Raw genomic sequence first — 25,379 nt, forward strand, 5'->3', positions numbered from 1 at the left:
AATGTATTTGCTCTTCATGCAAAGATGGGCACAATAAAGGACAGAAACAGTATGGACCTAACAGAAACAGGAGATACTAAGAAGAGGTGGCAAGAATACACAAGAACTATGTAAAAGACATCATAATGACCCAGATAACCACAATGGTGTGATCTAGAGCCAGACATTCTGGAGTGTGAAGTCAAGTGGGCCTTAGGAAGCATCTCTACAAACAGAGCTGGTGGAAGTGATGGAATTCCAGCTGATCTATTTCAAATAATAAAAGATGATGCTCTGAAAGCGCTGCACTCAATATGCCAGTAAATTTGGAAAACTCAGCAGTGGCCACAGGACTGGAAAAGGTCAGTTTTCATTCCAATCCCAAAGAAAGGCAATGCCAAAGAATGTTCAAACTACTGCACGATTTTTTGCACTCATTTCACACACTAGCAAAGTAATGCTCAAAATTTTCCAAGCTAAAAAAAAATTCTCCAAGCTAGGCTTCAACAATACTTGAACAGAACTTCCAAATGTTCAAGCTGGATTTAGAAAAGGCAGAGGAACCAGAGATCAAATTGCCAACATCTGTTGAATCATAGAAAAAGCAAAAGAATTCCAGAAAAACATCTACTTCTGCTTCATTGACTATGCTAAAGACTTTGACTGTGTGGATTACAACAAACTGTGGAAAATTCTGATAGAGATGGGAATACCAGACCACCTTACCTGCCTCCTGAGAAATCTGTATGCAGGTCAAGAAGCAACAGTTAGAACTGGACATGGAACAACAGACTCGTTCCAAATCGGGAAAGGAGTATGACAAGGCTGTGTATTGTCACCCTGCTTATTTAACTACTATGCCAAGTACATCATGCAAAATCCGAGCTTGATGAATCACAAACTGGAATCAAGATTGGCGGGAGAAATATCAATAACCTCAGATATGCAGATGACACCACCCTTATGGCAGAAAGTGAAGAAGAACTAAAGAGCCTCTTGATGAAAGTGAAAGAGGAGAGTGAAAAAGTTGGCTTAAAGCTCAACATTCAGAAAACAGAGCAAGGCATCCGGTCCCATCACTTCATGGCAAATGGATGGGGAAACAGTGTCCGATTTTATTTTTGGGGGCTCCAAAATCACTGCAGATGGTGATTGCAGCCATGAAATTAAAAGACGCTTGCTCCCTGGAAGAAAAGCTATGACAAACCTAGACAGCCTATTAAAAACCAGAGACATTACTTTGCCAACAAAAGTCCATCTAGTTAAAGCTATGGTTTTTCCAGTAGTCATGTATGGACCATAAAGAAGGCTGACTGTTGAAGAACTGATGTTTTTGAACTGTGGTGTTGGAGAAGACTCTTGAGAGTCCCTTGGACTGCAAGGAGATCAAACCAGTCAATCCTAAAGAAAATCAATCCTGAATATTCACTGGAAGGACTGATGTTGAAGCTGAAACTCCAATACTTTGGCCACCTGATGCAAAGACCCTGATGCTGGGAAAGACTGAAGGCAGGAGGAAAAGAGGATGATAGAGGGTGAGATGGTTGGATGGCATCACCGACTCAGTGGACATGAGTTTGAGCAAGCTCCGGGAGATGGTGAAGGTCAGGGAAGGCTGGCGTGCTGCAGTCCACGGGGTCACAAAGAGTCGGACAGGAAAGAGCGGCTGAACAACAATAGCAACAATTTATTTTTAACTTTTTGTATTGATATTCCAGTTTCATGGGTACTCGCAGTTTCTGTTGATTGAAGCTGGGTATTTTTCAATACACCATCAGCCACACATTTACAAGTGATGAAGTAGGATTGTTTCTTTTTGCAGATTCATCTATTCCAATTCAAAAAGCATTGTGGATGCCTACTATAGTAGTGATAATTTCATATAAATATATGTAAAAATGCAAATTGCTGGCTTTGAACCCCAGTTCCATTGCTTGTTAGTAATGTGCCTTTAGATCATTTAATTTCTTTGAACTTCAGTTTCTTAAGATGGGCATAACTGTAGCCTGTATCTCATAAGAATGTCATAAGGTCTAATAAAATGTAGCCAAAGTTTATCTTTAGGACAGACACAGAGAAATCTCTAAGTAAATATTACCATTACTTCTATGAGGTTCAGTCTCAGAGAAAAACTTTAGCTTCTCTTATTGTAGACCTTCCTGACCCACACACATATACTGACTGTAGAAATGGTTTATTTTCACAATTTCCCTGTGAGTGATAAAATGATCAGAGAACAGACCTATACTGTGGATTATTAAAGGAACTGATCAGGCTAGAATTTCTGACTTGCAAATTCAAGAGCTTGGTTCTATGGTATCACTCAGGTGGTAATTAAATCACAAGAGCCCAATTTACTAATTTATCCTAAGAAATATAATGGAATCCCTATAGAAAAGATGGCTTGGGAAACAAACAAAATTAGCACCAGAAGTTTGCTTAAGAATCAGTGGAAAGGCAGCTAGAAGTAAGTCACTCTGGTGCCAACACCCAGGCTTCTCAGAATTATTTTCCATTCTCTCTCTTTCCTTTCCTCAAAATGTAATCAGGTGAGATGCCAAATCCTATCAATTTGTTCTTAGGAAATTTTCTTCCACCCACCTCTTCTCTAACCTAGTTCCACTTAGCCTTGTCCAGGGGCATGACAACATCTCCTCTAAAGGTTCAAGAAGAGCTTGGTGGGTGGGAGCAGCTTGGTGGGTGGGAGCAGTGTTTATACCCTAGAATCTCCTTTTGAGTGATTATCCACCATGACTGTCAACACTCCCTCCCAAACCCTCACCTTTGGACTTGGGACCCTGGGAGCTCAGGTGTTGCTAGCTAGGAGGCTTTTTTGCTGTGTCTTGATGAAGAGTCAGGGGCCTCAAAGGTATAGAAACCCCAAAGGAGGCAGAAACTCTGAAAACCTCACAGACACTGTTTCAGCCTTTTCCCTGTTGCTGGAGATTCCCCCCAGAAAACTCTTCTTTGCTCTTCCTTTTGGGGAATTTTATCTGTTGGGGTTAAGGAAGGATCAGTTCCTTCATTTCACAACCACTCATAGACAAATCTTACTTTTCTGTTGCTTAGGCTATTGCAGGAGCCCTCCAAGGGATATTGCTGTTTCCAGATCCTACCACTTACTCCCTGATTCATCTTCTAAATCTACCTCCATTGCTTAAACATGATAGCCTTTTCTTGCTTCAAATAGAATAAAAATACTCAATCTGGCTTTTACGTTCAATTGCTTGTTACTTCTAAAAGCACAGAGTTGTTTGGTAGTTCCCCAATCATGTTCCCACTCCATTGCACATTATAGTTTTCCTGCCTATGCCTTTGCTCAATCTGTCACCTCTTCCTGGAACTCCCTCCCACTTGGACTAAATGGAATTGAGATATAGTATCATCTAGATTTTACTTCCTTGGTTTCCAAAATCACTGCAGATGGTGACTGCAGGCGTGAAATTAAAAGATGCTTGCTCCTTGGAAGGAAAGCTATGACAAACCTAGACAGTGTATTAAAAAGCAGAGACATCACTTTGACAAAAAGGTCCATCTAGTCAAAACTATGGTTTTTCCAGTGGTCACATATGAATGTGAGAATTGGATATAAAGAAGGCTGAATGCCGAAGAATTGACGCTTTTGATTTGTGGTGCTGGAAAAGACTCTTGAGAGTCCCTTGGACTGCAACGAGATCAAACCAGTCAGTCCTAAAGGAAGGGCTGAATATTCATTGAAAGGACTGATACTGAAGCTGCAGCTCCAATACTTTGGCCACCTGATGTGAAGAGCCACACCACTCATTGGAAAAGACTCAGATGCTGAGAAAGATTGAAGGCAAAAGGAATAGGAGGCAGCAGGGATGAAATGGTTAGATAGCATCACTGACTCAATGGACATGAATCTGAGCAAACTCCAGGAGCTAGTAAAGGACAGGGAAGCCTGGAGTGCTTTGACTATACAGACCTTTCTCAGCAAAGTGATACCCCTGCTTTTTAATGTTTAGGTTTATCATAGCTTTCCTTCCAACGAGCAAGCATCCTTCAGTGTCATGGCTGCAGTCACTGTCCGCAGTGATTTTGGAGTCCAAGAAAAGAAAATTTGTCACTGCTTCCACATTTTCCCCTTTTCTTTGCCACGAAGTGATGGGACCAGAGGCCATGATGTTAGTTTTTTTAATGTTGCATTTCAAGTTAGCTTTTCCACTCTCCTCTTTCACTCTCTTCAAGAGGCTCTTTAGTTCCTCTTCACTTTTTGCCATTAGAGTAATATCATCTGCATATCTGAAGTTACTGATATTTCTCCCAGCAATCTTGATTCCAGTTTGTTATTCATCAAACCTGGTGTTTTGCATGATGTACTCTGCATAGTAGTTAAACAGGGTGACAATATACAGCCTTGTATATTTGGCACTCCTTTCCCAATTTGGAACCAGTCAGTTGTTTCATGTCAGGTTCTAACTGTTGCTTCATGACCTGCATACAGGTTTCTCAGGAGACAGGTAAGGTTGTCTAGTGTGTGTGCGCTAAGTTGCTTCAGTCATGCCTGGCTCTTTGTGACCCAGTGGACTGTAGCCTGCAGGCTTCACTGTCCATGGAACTCTCCAAGCAAGAATACTGGAGTGGATAGCCATGCCCTTCTCTAGGGATCTTCTTGACTCACAGATCAAACCCTGGTCTCTTGTATCTACTACACTGTCAGGTAGCTCTCTACCACTAGTGCCACCTGGGAAGCCCAAGGTGGTCTGCTACTCCCATCTCTAAGAATTCTCCATAGTTTGTTGTGATCCACACAAAGGTTTTAGCAGAGTCAATAAAGCAGAAGTAATTGTTTTTCTGAAATTCCCTTGCTTTCTCCATGATCCAATGAATGTTGGCAGTTCGATTTCTGGTTCCTTTGCCTTGTCTAAATCCAGCTTGAACATCTGGAAGTTCATGGTTCACATATTGCTGAAGCCTGGCTTGGAGAATTTTGAGCATTACTTTGCTAGTGTGTGTGATGAGTGCAGTTGTGCGGTAGTCTAAGCATTCTTTGACATTGCCTTTCTTTGGGATTGGAATGAAACTGACCTTTTCCAGTCCTGTGGCCACTGCTGAGTTTTCCAAATTTGCTGGCTTATTGAGTGCAGCACTTTCACAGCATCATCTTTTAGGATTTGAAATAGCTCAACTGGAATTTCATCACCTCGCCTAGCTTTGTTCATAGTGATACTTCCTAAGGCCCACTTGACTTCACATTCCAGGATGTCTGGCTCTAGGTGAGTGATCACAGCATTGTGATTATCTGGGTCATGAAGATCTTTTTTGTACAGTTCTTCTGTGTATTCTTGCCACCTCTTCTTAATATCTTCTGCTTCTGTTAGGTCCATACCATTTCTGTCCTTGATTGAGCCCATGTTTGCATGAAATGTTCCCTTGGTATCTCTAATTTTCTTGAAGAGATCTCTAGTCTTTCCCATTCTATTGTTTTCCTCTATTTCTTTGCACTGATTAGTGAGCAAGGCTTTCTTATGTCTCCTTGCTATTCTTTGGAACTCTGCACTCAAATGGGTATATCTTTCTTTTTCTCCTTTGCCTTTTGTGTCTATCCAAGCACAGATTTGGATAAGATCAGCAATCCTTGAGCCACAGAGTTGACAATGGTATTTCTCATTATTTTTGAGAACTAGAGAGGGGACCTGGTTGAATGACTGGATTTACATTCCAACCAGTCCATCCTAAAGGAAATCAGTCCTGAATATTCATTGGAAGGACTGATGCTGAAGCTGAAACTCCAGTACTTTGGCCACCTGATGTGAAGGACTGACTCATTAGAAAAGCCCCTGATGCTGGAAAAGATTGAAGGCAGGAGGAGAAGGGCACGACAGAGGATGAAATGGCTGGGTGGCATCACCAACTCAATAGACATGAGTTTGAGTAAACTCCAGGAGTTGGCGATGGACAGGGAGGCCTGGCATGTTGCAGTCCATGGGGTTGCAAAGAGTCGGACACGACTGAGTGACTGAACTGAAACTGAAGGTATGCGGTGGGTTGTTTAGAGCTTGGAATTTGGGGTATTCTAAATGAGTGATCCATTTGTGTTAACCATAGTTACTTGAGGTCAGGGGTACTTCTAAGCCATATGCAAAAGGAAGATAATAATGAATATTTCAGCTGTCAGGGTAAATGTGAGGATCGAATGAGAAAAGGGATTCATGTAAAGTGCAAATATGGTGCCTGGTAGATATTAGATGTTCAATAAATAGCAACTGCTATTATTGCTCTTGAAAAGAAGGCAGGCTTTCTACTTTTCCTTCTTATGCTACTTGACAAATTTACTCTAATAAAAATTTTTTTTACATGACTTGAAATAAGAACATGATCAAACTATGCATTTTTGGGTGTGGGGGCAGTCTTTGCTTTTTGATTTAATAGCAAAATACAGACTTTCTGTTAATAAATGTGTGTAGTTAAATTTATTTAAAATTCATTAATAGGTGGCAATGTGATTATTCAGTGGTTGCCAGTGGCCAGGGGTGAGAGGTAGAGGTAGAAACTGAGAAGGGACATCCAGAACTTTTTAGGGTAACAGAAATTTTCTGTCTTTTGATTGTGGTCGTTACATGTGTATATACATGTGTCAAAATTCATCAAACCAACCCAAATGGGTGTTTTATTGTCTGTATACTATACCTCAGTAGAGCTAATTTTTTAAAAATTCCAGTGTTTTGATTCATGTCAATGTATGGCAAAAACTACTACAATATTGTAAAGTAATTAGCCCCCAACTAAAATAAATAAATTTATTTAAATAAAAAAAAATTCCAGTGTTTTTATAGGCCTTATTATTTTAATAGTTATCCCCTTTAAATTAATTTAATAACTGAATTTGGCATTTATTATTTTTATTATTCATTAATTTTTATGTTTGACATTAAATAATTTAATACAGTTTAGTTTAACTTAGATAATATCAGTAATAGCAATGGAAATGAAACGGTGGGAGGACATGCTATTTTTATATACATATAAAGAGCCAAAATTATAACTCTGACTTAGACACAGTCCTGGACTCTTGGGGTATAAATCAAGATAGACATGGTCCCTGATCTCAAGCAGTAGCTTATTGTTTAAGGAGGGGCATATCCACATAGAAAGATAATTTCACCTTTAAAAAATTAAATATTTTTGAATAATTAAAATATGCATTTAGTTTGTAAACATTTGTACTTATCAAACATCTACTGATAGATAGTAAAAGCATCCCTCCCTTCCCTGTCTCTCAGTCTCATAATTCCCCTCCTTGAAAGCAACTATCATGAAACAGTTTATTTTTATCCCTTCAGAGATTACTCTATTCACATACACACATGTTTGTATATAGTACAGATATGGTAGCTTTATATACAGTAGCTTTACTTTCTCTTTATTCTAGTTCTTCTCCTTGTTGTTGGTTTTTTTAACTGAACAGTCTACTCTGGAGATAATTCCACAACAAACAAACCAAATAGGTAGTTTTCAATACAAGAAGTGATGACAAATTGAAATTATAATGGGGGTAATCACAGTTCAGGCATACAAAAATAGAGTGAAATGGCCATGGAGGATCTGGTCTCAGACACCTCTCTGCACCACTGAGAAATGGAGCTTTCTTTGAAAGCTCTAGCAGGCCCAAGGACACTACCTGCTGTATTCAGAACAATACCTGCCAACTGCCACCTTATGAGCTCAAGTTCTGTCCTTGTAACTGTACAATCATTTCAACCCCAAGCAATCCTTACTTAGCATGCACCCTTACTTTTTGCCAGCTCCAATTACAACTCTTGATAAACAATTCATGTAACTAACTGTAACCTTGCAGCTTTTGCCTTTATAGGCCCCCCTCATTTTGTAGTCCATTGGAACACACTTCAAGTGCTTCCTGAATTTGTGTTTCCTGGCCTGCAATCCTAACAAACCACAATTAAACACCTTTTCATTTCAATCAGTTCTTTGTTTCTTAAATTCTGGTTAACAGAAGATAAAAATAATGGTAGAGGAATGAGAAGAATTCCATGGGTGTACAAAGTACTGGCTAACTAGGTAAAGGTTTCTGTAGGATTGATGAGGCTGCTTCATCTTCTTCATGCGTATTCCAAGATAAAAACACTTCAACTAATTAGTAAAATAAGCTCTCTGGTGGTAGACTGTGTGCAACTGTGTGACACTGTCCGTAACTCTGATAGCTGTTTGGAGGGGAGCAAAAACAGTATGTGCAGGTCAAAGGTAGAGAAAAGGTGTGGTATAGAAAGTAAGCCTAGAGAGAGGCACACCTTGTGCCTTTCTAGCAGAGGTGTTCAGTGGAAAGAACTCAAAATGGAAAGAGGTAGAAGCCCAGAGGGTGCAGGGAAGTCTAGAGTTATAGATCGTGTTTAGAATTAAAAGAAACTTGTCTGTAATTCTAACTAGGATCGCCAGATTTAGCAAAGAAAAATGCAGAGCATCCAGTTAGATTTCCAGTTCAGATAAATAATATTTTAGTATAAGTATGTCCCAGATCCAAACTTAACAGTATTTTATCTGACAACCCACATGAATGAGTCAAGCTGACCACTTGTCACCATGCACTTAAAAGAAAAAATAGGGAAATAAGCATTTTTAATGGGAAGAGTATACAAAGAAGAAAATATGAGGAGCTAAGGCAATATCCTTAAGGAGCTTATGGCAGAAAGTGAAGAAGAACTAAAGAGCCTCTTGATGAAAGTGAAAGAGGAGAGTGAAAAAGTTGGCTTAAAGCTCAACATTCAGAAAACTAAAATCAAGGCATCCGGTCCCATCACTTCATGGCAGATAGATGGGGAAACAGTGGAAACAGTGGCTGACTTTATTTTTTTGGGCTCCAAAATCACTGCAGATGGTGATTGCAGCCATGAAATTAAAAGACCCTTGCTCCTTGGAATAAGGGAGCAATATGGAATAACCTAGAATGGAATAACCTAGCAATATGGAATAACCTAGCAATAACCTAGACAGCATATTAAAAAGCAGAGACATTACTTTGTCAACAAAGGTCCGTCTAGTCAAGGCTATGGTTTTTCCAATAGTCATGTATGGATGTGAGAGTTGGACTATAAAGAAAGCTGAGCGCTGAAAAATTGATGCTTTTGAACTGTGGTATTGGAGAAGACTCTTGAGAGTCCCTTGGGCTTCAAGGAGATCCAACCAGTCCATCCTAAGGGAAATTGGTCCTGGGTGTTCATTGGAAGGACTGATGTTGAAGCTGAAACTCCAATACTTTGGCCACCTCATGCGAAGAGCTGATTCATTTGAAAAGACCCTGATGTTGGGAAGGATTGAGGGCAGGAGGGGAAGGGGACGACAGAGGATGAGATGGTTAGATGGCATCACCGACTCAATGGACATGGGTTTGGGTAAACTCCGGGAGTTGGTGACGGACAGAGAGGCCTGACGTGCTGCGATTCATGGGGTCGCAAAGAGTCAGACACGACTGAGCAACTGAACTGAACTGAAGGCAAGATTTGGTTGTTGAGTTTAGGGCTGGGGGTCCCAGGCCAAGGAGACTACTCTGATGGTCTGGGCTGGCAGGGCTGGGGCTTAGGTCTAACTCGAAAGGTCAGGACAGAAAAAGGCCTTCATGTTCAGGGCTAAGGGGGCAGTTCTTTTGGTCAGGGTCACTAAGGACAGGGCCAATGAGATGGTTCCTATAGCCAGGAAAATGAGTAAGTAAGTCAATATACTGAGAATAATGTGAGCCAGGTTTCTGACTATTGAAGAAGATAGAAATATAGAAAGCAGGAAAGACTAGAACAAACCATGTGATGCTGGGCTAGAATTAGAAGTAGAGGTGTGAGCCTACTTGGTGTACGTGTGTGTATATAATATTAACCATTATAAGTAGAGATAGAGAGATGTATGTGTCTGTTATATGTAGTTATGTGCTAGCAAAAGGGCTTTCTTATTTTAAAAAAAAACCTGCTTTATAATGCTTGCTGATTTCCATGATGTAAGTATTCCCACCATAGCTGATTTCAAACTGCCATTAGTTTAACAGTATTCCAGAATATTTAATTGTAGGCTTTTGCAAACCCTTGGAAGTGGATTCCAGATCAATCTTTCAGAATGCACATAATATGTATCTTTGTGTGTGTGTGTGTGTGTGTGTGTGTGTGTGTGTGTGTGTGTGTAATCATACATTATTTCCCAGCAGGTCCTATTTCCTAGTCCTAGAGAAAGGAGGTACAAGAATGACACTCTAATAGCAATAAGCCCACCTAGCATCTACATTTTGACTTCCAAATATCATTCTTCATTAAAAAAAAGAACAAAGGTATCTGGAGAAATTGCTGATCCCATGACTGGGGTAGTAAAATATGTTATTTGTGCCTTACTAAAAGAACTAGTCAAAGAATGGGGAGGTAGTAAGCTAAATAATGACCCTCATCAATATCAGATTCTAATCCTGGGACCCATAAATGTTACTCTATATGGAAAACAGTCTTTGCAGATGTGATGAAGTTAATTAATGATCTTGAGGCAGGGAAATTATCTTGGGTTATTCAGGTCAACTCTAAATGCAGTCACAATTGTCCTTTTAAGAAAGGTCTGAAGAAGGAGAACATGGAGGAAGATGACAAGGCAGGAGGGAGAGATTGGAGCGGTGTAACAAAAAGGCAAGAATATCAGCAGCCACCAGAAGCTGGAAGAGACAAATAAAAGATTCTCTCTTAGAGCCTCCAGCCTGATCTCTCCTTGTTCAGTGGACTTGCCATTCTTGTCAAAAATTATTTGACCATATATATATATATATATATATATATATATATATATATATATATGCAAGGTTATTTTTTCTGGGCTTTCTATTCTTTTCCATGGAGTTATATGTCTGTCTTTACACCAATACCACACTGTTTTGATTACAGTAGCTTTGGATTAAGCTTTGAAAACAGGAGGAGCTTCCCAGATGGTGCTAGCTGTAAATAACCTGCCTGCCAATGCAGGAGACTTAAGAGACTCAGGTTCAAACCCTGGGTCAGGAAGATCCCTGGGAGAAGAGCAACCTAACCCAGTGTTCTTTCCTGGAGAATCCCATGGACAGAGGAGCCTGGCAGGCCACAGTCCATAGGGTTGCAAAGAGTCGGACACAACTGAGCTACTGAGCACACACAAAGGGGCTATTAATGAAATAGTTCACAATTTGTACTCTGTTGTAGCTAATCCATTATTGTTGTTTAGTTGCTAAGCAGAGTTGAAATCAAGAACTGTGAGAACTACAGCTTTGTCCTTCTTTTTCAATATTATTTTTGCTGTTGGAGATTCCTTGAGATACTATATAAATTTTAGGCTGATTTTTTTTTCTATAAAAATAGAAACTTTTAGAAATATTTTTCTATGGAAAGAAATGGTATACTTTTTTTTTTTCTCCTCCAAACCACACAGTTTGCGGGATCTTAGTTCCCTAGCCAGGGATAGAATCCAGGCCACAGCAGTAAACACACTGAGTCCTAACCACCAAAATTCCAGAGAAATCCTTGGTACACATTTTTAAAATTCAAGATTCTCCTTAGAAAGCTTGTGACTAGCCACGGAGATGAAATTAGGGAACCTTTGGAGACATGCCTTTATGGTACTGAATCCCTGTACAGAGGAAATTGAAAATTCTAAGACAGTATTTTATGAGATCTCCAGTCCCTGTTTCTACCCATGAGATCAGGCTCAATAACCCATCTGGTCCTCTTTTCCCAAAGTTATTGCATCAGAAAACAGAGCTTATCTGACATTGGTTTATTTGTTCCAAAGACTTTTTAAGAGTTATGTGCAGTTTAGCTTTCTTGATAGGATTGCTTTACCTTATTCATGGAGAAAAAAATTCAACAAATACCATACAAACTGAGGAAAATTCTTAAAGTGATGGGAATACCAGACCACCTTACCTGTCTCTGAGAAACTCATATGCACGACAAGCAACAGTTAGAACCAGACGAGGAACAACGGACAGGTTCAAAATTGGAAAAGAAGTACTTCAAAACTACATTGTTACCCTGCTTATTTCACTTACATGCAGAGTGGTTGTTGTTGTTCAGTCACTCAGTCTTGTCTGACTCTTTGTCACCCCATAGACTGCAGAACGCCAGGCTTCCCTGTCCTTCACCATCTCCTGGAGCTTGCTTAAACTTATGTCCATTGAGTCGGTGATGCTATCCAACCATCTTGTCCTCTGTCGTCCCCTTCTCCTCCTGCCTTCTATCTTTCCCAGCATCAGGGTCTTTTCTAATGGTTCAGCTCTTCACATTAGGTGGCCAAAGTACTGGACCTTCAGCTTCAGCATCAGTCCTGCCAAAGAATATTCAGGGTTGATTTCCTTTAGGACTGACTGGTTGGATCTCCTTGCAGTCCAAGGGATTCTCAAGAGTCACCATAGCTTTGACTAGATGGACCTTTGTCGTTAATGAAACGTCTCTGGTTTTTAATGCACTGTCTAGGTTTGTCATAGCTTTTCTTCCAAGGAGCAACCGTCTTTTAATTTCATGACTGCAGTCACCAGCTGTAGTAATTTTGGAGCCCAAGAAAATAAAGTCTGTCACTGTTTCCCCATTTATTTGCCGTAAAGTGATTGATGGAGCTGGATAGCAATATGTAGAGTATATCATGCAAAATGCTGAGCTGATGACTCACAAACTGGAATCAAGGTTGGAAAAATATCAACCTCAGACATTTAGATGATACAACCTTAATAGCAGAAAGTGAAGAGGAACTAAAGAGCCTCTTGATGAAACTGAGAGGAGAGTGAAAAAGCTGGCTTAAGCCCAACAATTGGGACTTCCCTGGTTGTGCAATCGCTAAGACTCCAAGCTCCCAATGCCAAGGGCCAAGGTTCCGTCCCTGGTCAGGGAAATAGGTCCCACATATAAGAGTTTGCATGCCGCAATTAAAGATCCCATGTGCCGCAACTGACACACAGTTCAGCCAGATAAACAGAAAAAATATAAATTAAAAAAAAAACCTCAACATTCAGAAAACGAAAATCAAGGCATCCAGTCCCATCAGTTCAATTCAGTTGCTCAGTCGTGTCTGACTCTTTGCGACCCCATGGACTGCAACATGCCAGGCCTCCCTGTCCATCACCAACTCCTGGAGTTTACTCAAACTCATGTCCATTGAGTCGGTGATACTATCCAACCATCTCATCCTCTGTCAAACACTACTCCCCCTGCCTTCAATCTTTCCCAGCATCAGGGTCTTTTCTAATGAGTCAATTCTTTGAATGAGGTGCCCAAAATATTGGAGTTTCAGCTTCAACATCAGTCCTTCCAATGAATATTCAGGACTGATTTCCTTTAAGATGGACTGGCTGGATCTCCTTGCAGTCCAAGGGACTCTCAAGAGTCTTCTCCAACACCACAGTTCAAAAGCATCAAATCTTCAGTGTTCAGCTTTCTTTACACTCCAACACTCATACCCATACATGACCACTGGAAAAACCATAGCTTTGACTAGATGGACTTTGTTGACAAAGTAATGTCTCTGCTTTTAAATATGCTATCTAGGTTGGTCATAACTTTCCTTTCAAGGAGTCTTTTAATTTCATGGCTGCAATCAACATCTGCAGTGATTTTGGAGCCCCCAAAAAGTAAGTCCGTCACTGTTTCCCCACCTATTTGCTGTGAAGTGATGGGACCAGATCCCATGATCTTAGTTTTCTGAATGTTGGGTTTAAACCAACTTTTTCACTCTCTTCTTTCACTTTCATCAAAAGGCTCTTTAGTTCTTCTTCACTTTCTGCCATAAGGGTGGTGTCATCTGCCTATCTGAGGTTATTGATATTTCTCCCGGCAATCCTGATTCCAGCTTGTGCTTCATCCAACCCAACATTTCTCATGATGTACTCTGCATAGAAGTTAAATAAGCAGGGGGACAATATACAACCTTGACATACTCCTTTCCCGATTGGGAACCAGTCTGTTGTTCCATGTCCAGTTCTAACTGTTGCTTCTTGACCTGCATACAGATTTCTCCGGAGGCAGGTCAGGTGGTCTGGCATTCCCATCTCTTGAAGAGTTGTCCACAGTTTGTTGTGATCCACACAATCAAAGGCTTTGCCATAGTCAGTAAAGCAGAAATAGATGTTTTTCTGTAACTCTCTCAATTTTTCGATGGTCCAACAGATGTTGGCAACCTGATCTCTGGTTCCTCTTTCTTTTCTAAATCCAGCTTGAACATCTGGAAGGGAGTTCATGGTTCACGTACTTTTGAAGCCTGGCTTGGAGAATTTTGAGCATTACTTTGCTAGTGTGTGAGATGAGTGCAATTGTGTGGTAGTTTGAACATACTTTGGTATTGCCTTTCTTTGCAATTGGAATGAAACTGACCTTTTCCAGTCACATGGCTACTGTTGAATTTTCCACATTTGCTGGCATATTGAGTGCAGCACTTTCACAGCATCATCTTTCAGGATTTGAAATAGCTCAACTGGAATTTCATCACCTCCACTAGCTTTGTTTGTAGTGATGCTTCCTAAGGTCCACTTGACTTCGCATTCCAGGATGTCTGGCCCTAGGTGAGTGATCACAGCATTGTGATTATCTGGGTCATGAAGATCTTTTTTGTACAGTTCTTCTGTGTATTCTTGCCACCTCTTCTTAATATCTTCTGTTTCTGTTAGGTCCCTACTATTTCTGTCCTTTATTGAGCCCATCTTTGCATGAAATGTTCCCTTGGTATCTCTAATTTTCTTGAAGAGATCTCTAGTCTTTCCCATTCTATTGTTTTCCTCTATTTCTTTGCACTGATCATTGAGGAAGGCTTTCTTATCTCTCCTTGCTATTATTTGGAACTCTGCATACAAATGGGTATATCTTTCCTTTTCTCCTTTGCCTTTTGCTTCTCTTCTTTTCACAGCTATTTGTAAGGCCTCCTCAGACAACCATTTTGCCTTTTTGCATTTCTTTTTCTTGGGGATGATCTTGATCACTGCTTCCTGAACAATGTCATGAACCTCTGTCCATAATTCTTCAAGCACTCTGTCTATCAGATCTAATCCCTTAAATCTATTTGTCACTTCCACTGTATAATAGTAAGGGATTTGATTTAGGTCATACCTGATTGGTCTAGTGGTTTTCCCTACTTTCTTCAATTTGAGTCAAAACTTGGCAATAAGGAGTCACATTATGGCAAATAGATGGGGGGAAAGTGGAAACAGTGACAGATTTTATTTTCTTGGCCTCCAAAATCACTAGAGACTGTGACTGCAGGCATGAAATTAAAAGACGCTTGCTTCTTGGAAGAAAAGCTGACAAACCTAGAAAGTGTATTCAAAAGCAGAGACATTAATTTGCCGACAAAAGGTCCATGTAGTCAAAGGTATGGTTTTTCCAGTAATCATGTATGGATGTGAGAGTTGGAACATAAAGAAGTCAGAGTGTTGAAGAATTGTTGCTTTGGATCTGTGGTGCTGCAGTAGACTCTTGTGAGTCCCTTGGACACCGAGGAGATCAAACCAGTCAACCCTAAAGGAATGAAGAATAGCAAGGAGAGATAAGAAAGCCTTCCTCAGTGATCAATGCAAAGAAATAGAGGAAAACAATAGAATGGGAAAGACTAGAGAGCTTTTCAAGCAAATTAGAGATACCAAGGGAACATTTCATGCAAAGATGGGCTCAATAAAGGACAGAAATGGTAGGGACCTAACAGAAACAGAAGATATTAAGAAGAGGTGGCAAGAATACACAGAAGAACTGTACAAAAAAGTTCTTCACGACCCAGACAATCACGATGGTGTGATCACTCGCCTAGAGCCAGACATCCTGGAATGTGAAGTCAAGTGGGCCTTAGGAAGCATCACTACAAACAAAGCTAGTGGAGGTGATGGAATTCCAGTTGAGCCATTTCAAATCCTAAAAGATGATGCTGTGAAAGTGCTTCACTCAACATGCCAGCAAATCTGGAAACTCAGCAGTGGCCACAGGACTGGAAAAGGTCAGTTTTCATTCCAACTGCAAAGAAAGGCAATGCCAAAGAATGCTCAAACTACCACACAATTGCACTCATCTCACATGCTAGTAAAGTAATGCTTAAAATTCTCCAAGCCAGGCTTCAGCAATATGTGAACCATGAACTCCCTTCCAGATGTTCAAGCTGGATTTAGAAAAAGCAGAGGAACCAGAGATCAAATTGCCAACATCCGATGGATCATCGAAAAAGCAAGAGAGTACCAGAAAAACATCTATTTCTGCCTTACTGACTACGGCAAAGCCTTTGATTGTGTGGATCACAACAAACTGTGGACAATTCTTCAAGAGATGGGAATACCAGACCACCTGACCTGCCCCCGGAGAAATCTGTATGCAGGTCAAGAAGCAACAGTTAGAACTGGACATGGAACGACAGTCTGGTTCCCAATCAGAAAAGGAGTATGTCAAGGCTGTATATTGTCCCCCTGCTTATTTAACTTCTATGCAGAGTACATCATGAGAAATGCTGGGCTGGAAGAAGCACAAGCTGGAATCAAGATTGCCGGGAGAAATATCAATAACCTCAGATATGCAGATGACACCACCCTTATGGCAGAAAGTGAAGAAGAACTAAAGAGCCTCTTGATGAAAGTGAAAGAGGAGAGCGAAAAAGTTGGCTTAAAGCTTAACATTCAGAAAACTAAGATCATGGGATCTGGTCCCATCACTTCATGGCAGATAGATGGGGAAACAGTGGAAACAGTGGCTGACTTCATTTTTCTGAGCTCCAAAATCACTGCAGATGGTGACTGCAGCCATGAAATCAAAAGATGATTACTCCTTGGAAGGAAAGTTGTGACCAACCTAGATAGCATATTAAAAAGCAGAGACATTACTTTGCCAACAAAGGTCCGGCTAGTCAAGGCTATGGTTTTTCCAGTGGTCATGTTGTTATAGCCACGCGTTTTGGGAAACAAACTCACTCAGAAGGACAATGCAGGTAATGGAGTGCAGTTTATTACACTGGCGGGCCCAAGACAGAGTCTCCTCTTAGCCAAGGACCCCGACCAGCATTTGTGAAAATCTTTTATACCCCATATGTACATGTCCGAACTCACCACCCCAAATTCCTTGAGACTTACATAAACAAAGGAAGGGTAAATATAATCACAATAATCTCATCATTTAGGTGTTATGTGTTCAAACAGTTAAACAATCGGCCAATAATCAATAAGCCCGAGGTTACACTCCGATAGGTACAGAAAAATTTACGGCCTGTCCAGAGACAGGGGTGACTAGTGTATGTTTGGGAGAAGGCAATGGCACCCCACTCCAGTACTCTTGCCTGGAAAATCCCATGGATGGAGGAGCCTGGTAGGCTGCAGTCCATGGGGTCGCTAAGAGTCGGACACGACTAAGCGACTTCACTTTCACTTTTCCCTTTCATGCACTGGAGAAGGCAGTGGCAACCCACTCCAGTATTCTTGCCTGGAGAATCCCAGGGACGGCGGAACCTGGTGGGCTGCCGTCTATGGGGTCGCACAAAGTCGGACACGACTGAAGCGACGTAGCAGCAGCAGCAGCAGTGTATGTTTTCTCTTAGATGATGAGTAACCTGGATACGATCTTCAAGGTTCCCCTGTCCGGAGGTCTTATCCTTCTGTTGTCGTTTCCATAGGCACTAAGCACAGAGTTCAGAGTCCATTAGAGAGGTGGCCACACATGATCAGCACGAACAGGCCTAAGATGGAGTCCAGGCCCTATGAATTCCGTCTTCAATGTATGGATGTGAAAGTTGGACTATAAAGAAAGCTGAGCGCTGAAGAATTGATGCTTTTGAGCTGTGGTGTTGGAAAAGACTCTTGAGAGTCCCTTGGACTGCAAGGAGATCCAACCAGTCCATCCTAAAGGAGATCAGTCCTGGGTGTTCATTGGAAGGACTGATGTTGAAGCTGAAACTCCAATACTTTGGCCACCTGATGCGAAGAGCTGACTCATTGGAAAAGACCCTGATGCTGGGAAAGACTGAGGGCAGGAGGAGAAGGGGATGACAGAGGATGAGATGGCAGGATGGCATCATCGACTTGATGGACATGGGTTTGGGTAGACTCCAGGAGTTAGTGATGGACAGGGAGGCCTGGCGTGCTGCGATTCATGGGGTCACAAAGAGCCGGAAACGACTGAGCAACTGAACTGAACTGAACTCCAACCACCATAACCTTCCTTGAGTTCCAAAAGGCAGATTAGAATAGTTGCCAAAGGCAGATTAGAATAATCAAAGGAGAAATAGTCAAGGAATCACTGGAGGCAAGGTTAAAGGGATCAGAGACTAGCAGACTCATCAAGACTGGGAGACTGATCACCTGAGACAAGGTTAAGGGCAAACAAACCCTGCTCACACCCTAATCTTGTCAGAGACTGAATCTTTAACCCAGTGTCATAAAAATTCTCATCTAGTTCTCTGGGGCTGAGACACAGTTTTTCAAGGCAGAAATCTCCTCTCTTTGACTGGCAAAGCAACAAAGATATCCTTTCCTACTTCACCCACAACTCTGTCTCTGGGATTTGATCTGGCACTGGTGTACAGAGAAGCCAAGTTTTTGGTAATAACCCTTGTGAAGCTCATGGTACAGTGCCTGACACATAGAAAGTGCTAAATAAGTGTTGGCTAACATTTTAAAGAGATATTTCTGTGATTTCCTATGAAGCCCACCCCTTTACTAGGTATGTCTTATCTTTCTGCACAACTTGGACATATGAAGAGTGAGTTATCATAATAAGCATTGATATTTTTTTTGACATTTACCCTTCAACCAAGCAACTCATTTTTGAGTCCTTATGTCTGCATCTCCAACATGGTAGACTATGGTCACTTAAGGTTATTGGGCACTTGAAAAGTGGCTTGTACAAAATAAAATAAGCTATAATCATAAAATACACACCTATTTCCAAAGTCTTAGTATGAAAAAAATGAAAATTTCATTAATAATTTTGTATTGATTCCATGTTCAAATCATTATATTTTCAATGTATTGGATTAAACAAATATATCATTAAAGTTAATTTTAATTGCATCTTTTTTTAACCTGACTACTAGAAAACACCGTAACAGACACTTCACCAAAGAAGATACATAAACGGCAAATAAGCACACGAAAGAAATGATGCTCCACCTCAATGTCATTGTAATGTGCTTAGCCGCTCAGTCATGTTGAACTCTTTGTGGCTCATATGTCTTTAGAGAAATGCAAATTAATACTATTTTGTGTGTGTGTTAGTAGCTCAGTTGTGTCTGACTCTTTGCAACCCCATGGACTGTAGCCTGCCAAGCTCTTCTGTCCATGGAATTCTCCAGGCAAGAATACTGGAATGGGTTGCCATTCCCTTCTTCACAGAATCTTCCTGACCCAGGAATTAAACCCAGGTCTGCTGCATTGCAGGCAGATTCTTTACAGTGTGAGTCATCAGGGAAGCCCACAACAATTATAAGATACCACTATACACCAATTGTTGTTGTTGTTCAGTCACTCAGTCATGTCTGACTCTTCGTGACCATGGATTGCAGCACGCCAGGCTTACCTGTCCTTCACCATCCCCCAGAGCTTACTCAAACTCACGTCCATTGAGTCAGGGATGCTATCCAACCAGCTCGTCCTTTGTCATCCCCTTCTCCTCCTGCCTTTTATCTTTCCCAGCACCAGGGTCTTTTCTAATGAGTCGGCTGTTCATATCAAATGGCCAAAGTATTGGAGCTTCAGCTTCAGCATCAGTCCTTCCAATGAATATTCAGGGTTGATTTCCTTTAGGATTGACTGGTTTGATCTCCTTGATGTCCAAGGGACTCTCAAGAGTCTTCCCAAACACCACAATTCAAAAACATAAATTCTTCAGCATTCCAACTCTCACATCTATACATGATTACTGGAAAAACCATACTTTTGACTATATGGACCTTTTGTCAGCAGAGTAACATCTCTGCTTTTGAATACACTGTCTAATATTTTTACTTCCAAAAAGCAAGTGTCTTTTAATTTCATGGCTGCAGTCACCATCCGCAGTGATTTTGGAGCTCAAGAAAATAAAGTCTTTCACTGTTTCCAGTGTTTCCCCATCTATTTACCATGAAGTGATGGGCCAAATCCAGGACACCGACAACACTGAATGCTGGTGAGGATGTCGAGCAACAGGAATTCTTGTTCATTGTTGCTGTGAATGCAAAATGGTTCAACCACTTAGAGGACAATTTGAAAACCTCTTACAAAACTAAACATAATTTTATCATATAAACCAACGATTGTACTACTTTGTATTTACACAAAGGAGTTGAAAACATGTCCACACAAAAGCCTGCGTTTAATGTTTATAGTAACTTTATTCATAATTGTCAAAACTTGAAAGCTACCACGATAAGCTTCAGGAGGTGAATGGATAAATAAACTCTAGTATGACCAGATAACAGAATTATTATTCAGCACTAAAAAGAAATGAGCTATCAAGACACAAAAAGACATGGAATTAAATGTATGTTCCTAAGTGAAAGAAGGGCTTCCCAGGTGAGGCTAATGGTAAAGAACCTGCCTGCCAATGCAGGAGACATAAGAAATGCGAGTTTGATCCCTGGGTCAGGAAGATCCCCTGGAGGAGGGCATGGCAACCCACTCCAGTATTTTTGCCTGGAGAATCCAATGGACAGAGGAGCTTGGGGGTACAGTCCATAGGGTCGCACAGAGTTGAACACGACTGAAGCGACTTTGCATGCACACGTGCGAGTGAAAGAAACCAATCTGAAAAGACTACATATTGTGGTGCTTCTATGACATTTCGGAAAAGGCAAAATTGTGAAAACGGTAACACGATCAGTGGTTACCAAGGGGATAGGGAAGAAGGAGGGATGAGTGAGTAGAGCAGAGAAGATTTTTAGGGCAGTAGAATTATGTTATATGATACTGTAATGGTGGCTACCTGTCATTACACACTTGCCAAAACCATTAGACTGAACAATACCTAGAGTGAAACTTAATGTAAACTATGGATTTGGGGTGATAATAATGTGTCAGTGTAGGTTCATCGATTGCAATAAATGTTTCACTCTGGTGCCGGATGTTGATAATGGAGGAGGCTGTGCATGTAGATGAGCAATCACTGTAACTTCCCTCAATTTTGCTGTGACCTTAAAACTGCTCTAAAAAATAAAGTTCACTAAAAAATTTTTTCATAAAAATAGTTACATATGTGGTTCACATATTATTTCAACTGGACAGTGCTATCTCATAGGATAACAATTTGTGATTGTTTAAAGTCATGACCACAGCTTTAGGCTGGACTTCTTACAATTTTGCTTAATCAATAAATAACATTTCCAAATGTTGATAAAGGTATGTTAATAATTTACCTCTACGTGCCATTATATTTTAACCATACTTCATGTTAATATTTCTTTTTTTCCCCCATATTATCCTGGAGTCAAGACATTTTCTAGATTCAACTTGTTTCAGTTAATTATAGTCATTGATTTTCAATATTTAGTTTGTCCCTGTGTGTGAAAACTTTCTTCTCAAACTGGCCTGTTTGCCTCCTCCAACACTATACATGAACTCCCCAAAGAACGGGTGCTTCCCATCAGTAACAATATGTACCAGGCGTTTCTCTGCCTGGAGAATTGGCACTGGCTCTCTTCCAAAAAGCCTGGGTTCCTTTTAGTGAGGGATAAACCTGAAGGATTTAGGTATTAGGGCTACATTTGTATCATTCTCAGTGACTGTTGGCTGTCACCTGGCCAAAAATAAACATTACTCACTTCACTGGCTGAATGGAAGCCTTTCAGAGTCATGAGCTCAATTCAACACTAATCTCCTTACTTTCATTTTACTCTAATGTGAATAATAATTCTAAATAGAAATTTTAATTCTAATTATTTACCAGTGCACTTCTCCCTCTCCAATATTTCTGATTTCTCTCTTTTTTTTTTAATTTTAGTTTTTATTTTTGGTTGTGCTGGGTCTTTGCTGTTTGTGCAGGCTTTCTCTAGTTGTGGCAAGCTGAGGCTGTTCTGCGTTGAGGTGCTCAGGCTTCTCATTGTCGAGACTTCGCTCGTTACGAAGTATGGGCTGTAGGGCATTTGGGCTTCAGTAGTTGTGACGCACAGGCTTAGTTGTCTCGTGGCCTGTGGAATCTTCCCGGACCAGGGATCGAACCGGCGTCCCCTACATTGACAGACGAATTCTTATCCAATGTGCCACAAGGAAAGTCCTCACATTCTTAATATCGTTAAAAATTGAGAGCAGTCCTTGACTTTTCTGGAACTGTCCTGGCACTCACATCTGGGCCTGAGCTAGCCTGGGGCTCACCACTCAGCCATGGAGTTCCCCTGTTGAACATAAACAATTTTACAGGACACAAACATCAGATAAGAGCATTCTGATTATGACAGAGGCAGACAAAACAAGACCACTCCATAATCATGGCTGAGCAGACAAAAACAAGAAGCTTGTCTAAACCACAATAACATTCCCTTTCCCTAGATAATATGAGTGACTACTGCTGAAAGAGGAGAGTTGAACAAGTTGGCTTAAAACTCAACTTAGGTTCATATCCCAGCGGGACGTCCAAAAAAAAAAAAAAAAGAGCGATCAACATTAAAAAACTAAGGTAATGGCATCTAGTCTCATCACTTCATGGCAAATAGAAGGGGAAAAAGTGGAAGCAGTGACAGATTTTCTTTTCTTGGGCTCCAAAATTACTGCGGATGGTGACTGCAGCCATGAAATTAAAAGACATTTGCTCCTTGGGAGAAAAGCTATGCCAAGTGTTTTAAAAAGCAGAGACATCACTTTGCCAACAAAGATCTGGATAGTCAAAGCTATGGGTTTTCCAATAGTCATGTATAGATGTGAATGTTGAACCATAAAGAAGGCTGAGTGCCAAAGAACTGATGCTTTCTAATTGTGGTGCTAGAGAAAACTCTTGAGAGTCCCTTGGACTACAAGGAGATCAAACCAGTCAATCCTAAAGGAAATCAACACTGAATATTCATTGGAAGGACTGATGCTGAAGCTGAAGCTCCAGAACTTTAGCCAAGAGATGTGAAGAGCCAACTCACTGGAAAAGACCCTGAAGCTGGGAAAGATTGAAGGCAAAAGGAGGAAGTGGCAGAGAATGAGATGTTAGATAGCATCACCGACTCAATCACCTGAATTGGATCAAACTCCGGGAGAATAGTGAAGCACAGAGGAGACTGGTGTGCTGCAGTCCATGTGGTCACAAAGAGTCAGACACAACTTAATGACTGAATAACAGCAACAGCAGCTGTTTCTTTACCAAGCACAGCTTTAACTCTGCTTTATTCCTCCTGCCTTCTGGAAAAAAATGGCAAGGAATTTATATAAATTAGCAGTTATTATTTGTCTTTGCTCTGAATAATAATTACATAGTCAGAACAACAGAAGTTCTATGCTGTTGATTTCCACTATCCCTGATTGGTGGGAAAAGAAGATCTCGCATACTGTGAGAGGAGGCCAAAAAAAAAGATAATTTTGAAACTTCTAAAATCACTGCGAAATAACTTTAAAAATAAGTTAGGCATTTGTTGTTTATAAGGTTTAGATATAGTTTTACCTAGAGCTTCCCTTGTAGTTCAGTTGGTAAAGAATCTGCCTGCAGTACAGGAGACTCGGGTTCGATCCCTGGGTTGGGAAGATCCCCTGGAGAAGGAAATGGCAACCCACTCCAGTATCCTTGCCTGGAAAATCTCGTGGACAGAGGAGCCTGGTGGGCTGCAGTCCATGGGGTCGCAAAGAGTTGGGCACTACTGAGCAACTAACACTTACTTACTTATTATAGACAAAGCACAGCACAGAAGATTGGATGTAAATATTTCCCGTCTTGATCATGTAAAAATAAAGAAGACAGAAGTTCTGGAGCTAAAAGTGGGCAAGACGCTGAAAGGTAGAATTTCCTGACCAGGGTCAGAAGGGAAGAGGATTTGCTTCAAGGGACATTTGACATTGGCTGGGGACATTTTGACTTGTCTCACTGGCAGGATGCTAGTGGCACCTAGTGGGGAGAAGCCAAGGATGCTGCATAGCATCCTAAAATACACAGGGCAGTCCTCCACACGAGAGAAATATTCAGCCCCAAATGCCTGCAGTGCCATGGCTGAGCCACCTTGATCTAGAGTGAAAAGCAAGGTCCTTACCATGGCTGATACACCTCTACCCGATCTGGTGCTGTCTGCCTCTATTGTCAGCTCCACCCACTCTCCATCAATCACACTGGTCTCTTCTTTCTCAGACTCACCTGGCACATTTCTGCATTGGGGGCTTTGCATATAATGGTTCCTTTGGTTAGGAGCCTCTTCCCCCAATAACCACACAGCTCAATCCCCCCTCTTTCTACAAATTTTGGAATAAATGTCCCTTCTCAGCGAGATCCATGTTGACCATATTACATAAAATTACAATACCTGCGCAGGCACTAGCAATCCTTGCTCGGTTCTATTTTTGCTTTTTAATTCTAATTTACTTACCACCCACTAAAATTTTTTACTTTGCTTATTTATTGTATTTATTGCTGTTGTCTGTCATCCCTGTGATAAGCACCACAAGAAATTTTGTGCAGTTTGCTCACTGACCTACCCCAAGTGCCTGGAACACTTCCTGAAGTGAAGTGAAAGCCGCTCAGCCATGTCCGACTCTTCGCGACCCCATGGACTATACAGTCCATGGAATTCTCCAGGCCAGAATACTGGCATGGGTAGCCTTTCCCTTCTCCAGGGGATCTTCCCAATCCAGGGATTGAATCCAGGTCTCCCACATTGCAGGCTGATTCTTTACCAGCTGAACCACAAGGGATGTCCAAGTAACACTGCCTGGCATATCTTTACGATCCCAAGGACTGTAGTGCACCAATGTTCATGGGATTTCCCAGGCAAGAATACTGGTGGGTTGCCCTTTCCTTCTCCAGGGGATCTTCCCAACCCAGCTATTGAACTCACGTCTCCTGTGTCTCCTGCATTGCAGGTGGATTCTTTACCTGCTGAGTCATCAGGGAAGCCCACTAGTAACTGTCAATAAATATTAATTGCATGAATTAAATGGATAAACTTGATAATTTTCAAAGCTTTTTAAAGTATTTAGGTATTTTCAATGTCATTTGCAGCAGATGGATGTATCTAGAGATTATCATACTAAGTCAAGTAAGTCCCAAAGAGAGACAAATACCATATGATATCACTTATATGTGGAATCTAAAATATGACATAAATGAATTTATCTACGAAAGAGAAACAGATTTCAGACATGGAGAACAAACTTGTTGTTGACAAGGGGTGGGGCAGGGAGGGATGGACTGGAAGCTTGAGATTAGTAGATGCAAACTATTATATATAGAATGGATAAACAACAAGGTCCTACTGTGTATAGCACAGGGAATTCAACATCTTGTGATAAACCATAATGAAAAAGAATATGAAAAAGTATGTTGTGTATATATATA

This window comes from Giraffa tippelskirchi, chromosome 5 (genome assembly GCF_054371585.1).
Source record: "Giraffa tippelskirchi isolate mGirTip1 chromosome 5, T2T-mGirTip1v1.2.pri, whole genome shotgun sequence".
Classification (NCBI taxonomy): Eukaryota; Metazoa; Chordata; class Mammalia; order Artiodactyla; family Giraffidae; genus Giraffa; species Giraffa tippelskirchi.